Below are 4,493 nucleotides of genomic sequence, written 5' to 3'. Positions count from 1 at the left end.
GACTCAGCTTGATGCCTAGACGCTTTGGTTTCATTGCTCATTCATCCCAGCAAGCAGCGGGCGGGTGGGGCTGTCTGCACAGCCAAGGTGCCTGGTTTCCCATTTCCCTGTGGTCTGTGGGACTTGCTCATTCTTCAGGGCAATCAGATTCCTTCTCCCTAAGGACACAGACTCACAGCAAGCCAGGGCACAGGCCAAGAGGGTGGAACTCTTGTCTCCATTCTCCCCAAAGACCTCGGGCTGTGGATACTGGTCTTTGAAGGGAGTTTCCAGCCTCCACATTTAACTCCTCAGGACCCAGCTCTGGCATCCCACAGGATTTCCAACACAGCTTTCTGATGGGGGCGAGGTGCTAAAGCCTCTTTAAAAGCAGCCAGGTGTGTGCTTGTGTGACTGGGTGTGTGTGGGTTCGCACACGTGTGTGATGAGATGGGTAGGAACAAGCTAGACTAGGTATTTATCTCTCCCTTGAGGGTTAAAATGACTAGGTGTTTACCACTCCGTGAAAGCAACCTCTCCACAAACATTAGCAGAAGTCTGAAAGGAGTGTAGGAGGTGGCTAGGGGTTGTGATTTGTCCCCCTAATTCGTATGTTAAAGTTGTCACCACCCGGAGCCTCAACATGACCTTATTTGGAATAGGGCTGTTGCAGAGATAATTAGTTAAAATGATGTCATCCAACATGACTGGTGTCCTCATCAAAAAGAAGGCCGTGTGACACGACAGAGACATGCACGGAGGGGATAGATGCAGAGACAGAGAACACCACCACCTACAATCAAGGTGTGTCTGGGGTCCCCAGCAGCTGGGAGAGAGGCCCAGAAGCCACCCTTCCCTGGTGCCTTCAGAGGACCATGGCCCTGCTGACGCCTGGGTTTGAACCTCTGGCCTCCAGAGCCAAGACAGTATGTCCCCGGTGTTCTAAGTTATGCCCGTGCAGAGGTCAGTAAATATAAAACACCTGCAGGCAATACAAAAGGATAGCATGCCCTCGCCTAGGCAGCCCTGGGACAAGGGATGATGTCTCTTAGCCTCGGGCTCGAGTGTTAAAGTCATTTTCATGATATAAACCCAGGAGACCCTTGGCATTCAAGGGCTTAGCATTCATGGTTTTGACTATTCATGACGGCGCCCATAATTTATGACACATGATGTGCAGCCATTAGTCATCTTGCCAGGGCACAAACTTGAATCATGCCCTCTGATCCTGGTGCACGAACAGGGCACGTGGCTGGTGGCTTTGGTCTCCATTTGTCATCCACAGGCAGGAACCCAGGGGGGTGAGAAAGCCTGTGCTTCTCACATGTGTGATGAGATGGGTAGGAACAAGCTAGACTAGGTATTTATCTCTCTCTTGAGGGTTAAAATGACTAGGTGTTTACCACTCCCTGAAAGCAACCTCTCCACAAACATTAGCAGAAGTCTGAAAGGAGTGTAGGAGGTTGCTAGGGGTTGTGATTTGTCCAGGTTTGTGGGAACCTGGAGCTGAAACTCCAGGCAGCCCCTCACATGAGGGAGGAAAGGGAAGAGGCTTAACCACGTGATGGTCTCGGCCAGAGAGCAGCTTCACAGATGACCTGAGTCCCATTTTTATAGAATCACCATGGGTCTGAAGGAGGCACTAGATTTTTCAAGTAAACTTTACTACCTGTGGGAGTAGGAATTATACAACTTGGTGTCCTTCGCAAATTGGGTAATTCACTAAGCTGTGAGGCCAAATTCTTTAAGAATGTCAGTGGTCTGTTATATAACAAGATTTGACTCTATTTTCCAAACCTCCTGTTTTCTTTGGGTCCCAGGTTTGCTGCAGACTACAATTGCTGCTATAGCCTCCGGCAGGGGAAAGGTCACTGGTGTGGTGTAATTTGGAGAAGTTCTGAGAAGAGCCTTGACCTACCTCATCCATCCTTCAGAGCCTCTTCCCAGCCAGAGCATACACCTGAGGCCAGAGATGCTGCCATGACAGACTATTCCTTTGGATAAAGGCATTGCCTCAACTTAGAAAGCGCCATAGTTGGGACAGGGCAACATGAAATGACTGACAGTCATGTACTCCTCAGTGTCAGTGGGCTTAGCAGAGCCTTTACAAGGAGCCTGATCACGATTGTGAAGAGGGAAAGTGGGAGGAGTGCAGGGCCTGGCATCCTGGCAGGAGGATGCTGGAGTCTTCCGGCCCTCGCCAAGGTCGGCCATGGAGGAACCTCAAGCACAAGGATCCAGTGGGTGAAGGCTTGGGTGCGGACTGAAAGTGTCTGATCCTCTGTCTATGAAACTGATGTGGTACAGAGAACACCGAAAGGGGTCCCTCCAATGCAGTGGTTCTCAACCTTCCCAATGCCACGACCCTTTAATACAGATCCTCATGTAGTTCCCCAACCATAAAACTATTTTCGTTGCTACTTCATAACTGTAATTTTGCTACTGTTATGAATCGTAATGTAAATATCTGATATGCAGGATATATTTTCATTGTTACAAATTGAACATAATTGAAGCATCGTGATTAATCACAAAAACAATATGTAATTATATATTCAATATGCATTTTCCGATGGTCTTAAGCGACCCCTGTGAAAGGGTCGTTCGACCCCCAAAGGGTCGCGACCCACAGGTTGAGAACCGCTGCTCCAATGGCATCCAATCTTTAAAGCTGTGAGTTTGTTTTTCTTTTCTTTTTCTTTTTTCTTTTTTCAAATAAACTCTCGCCACCACATGAATTAGCTGTGAGGTAATCATCCATTGTGGAGAAAAATACTTAACAGTAGATACTAGTATCCCTAAGTGTTGACTTCCAGGATAATGCTTGTGTATAATGGGTCTCCAGAGCTCTTACTTTGATGTCCCTCAGTTCCCTCCTGGCTTTCCTTCCTTTAGAGCTCCATTCTTCCCTACCATGTCTCCAGAGCTTTTTAGGGTAACTCTGAAAACAATGAAGCAATGTCAGTAAGGGCCATTGCCCTGTTAGGTTAACAGGTAACCACATCACTATTTCCCATGATAGCTACCAACACCAGCTTTGAAACATGCTTCAGTTTGTAAAAATAAGATGGATTAAGCTCAACACAAACAGACAGCAAGGGTGCACAGGGAGAGCAATGTCACCGAGCCTGCTGCTATAGCACAACCACTGAGCCAGGACAGCCTCAAATTTCCGGTGGTTTTGTCTGTATTATCAAAGAGGTTTTCCTTCATCACACATTTGTGGTTGATTGCAGAACATACACCGTTTTTCCAGAATCACCACCAAAACTCTTTAGACTCATCCTATGACATGGAACTCTTCGTATTATAGCAGCTGACATTGGCCAAGTACCTAACTGTGGGGCAGGTAGTAGGCTGAGGAGGTAGGTACCATTATTATCTAACTTTACAGCAGAGAAAACAAGCTGGAAGAGGATAGGACTGGTGGTAAGAGATAGAGCTGTGATAGAATGCAGTCCTAATTTTGGTACCAAATGCAACATCTATGGCAACCACTAAGGAGACCATTTCAAAGGAACAGAGCTGGAGTTTGAGGGGGACAGAGAGGCAAACATGATTGTGTGGTGAAGATGTGTGGAGGAGGTGTAAGACCTTGAGAGCTGAGTTCAGGTGTCTTGTGGACCAAAATCGCTGTTAACATGGATTTTCTGGAACAAGAGAGAGATGACAATTCTGTTACTGAAGAGGATATGTTGAATAGTAGCCTGTGCACAGAGCTGGAGAAGTTCTCTTTACCTTCGGGGCTCAAGAGAAGACACCTTCCCATGCTCTTTGGGGCTACGTTACGTAGTTCTTGAGTAAAGGAGGCTCTCCACACAGACTGCAATCAATGTGTTTTAAGAGTGACAGCCCTGCACGCCACCACCCCATCCCCTAGCCCCTTTCCCTGGCATGGCATATAGAGATGTCCCAAATTCCACATTATAGATTCTCCCTGCTTTAAGGAAGATGTATTGAGTCTGATGAGCGCCCTTTAGTCTCACTCCTTAAGCGCTGAAGATCTTGGCTACTACATCCTTCCCACGCCTTTCCCTAACAGCAGCTCATTTCCACTGCAGCCCCCGAGGGGTCCCAGGAGAGAGGCTTGATAGTGTACGTGAGTGCTGCAACTCCATCAACTAATATTAATGGAACTGCCCATCCTCCTCTGTCAGAAATCTTCACACACACACGTACATTTTTTTATATATGCTCACACACACATACATATACACCTCTCTCTCTCTCTCTCTCTCTCTCTCTCTCTCACACACACACACACACACACACACACACACACACATCTGTATACCCCATCCCAGAGGGACCATCCATTTTCCCTATAATGCCTCTCCCACTGTGAGTGGTGATGGGCAATAAAGATGATGTAATAATAATTTTATCGGATCAATATATCATTTAGAAAATAAAACCTCTCCTCATGGTAGGGTGATGACCAAAAGGGGAAATGCCTGTGTCTGGTCAGTAATTTATGTCTGTCGTGTAGAATGGAGACCTCCAGCTCAATGCCC

The sequence above is a fragment of the Myotis davidii genome, unplaced genomic scaffold (genome assembly GCF_000327345.1).
Source record: "Myotis davidii unplaced genomic scaffold, ASM32734v1 scaffold1314, whole genome shotgun sequence".
NCBI classification, from domain to species: domain Eukaryota; kingdom Metazoa; phylum Chordata; class Mammalia; order Chiroptera; family Vespertilionidae; genus Myotis; species Myotis davidii.
The sequence above is the reverse complement of the archived record's forward strand: the minus strand, read 5'-3'. Positions refer to the sequence as shown.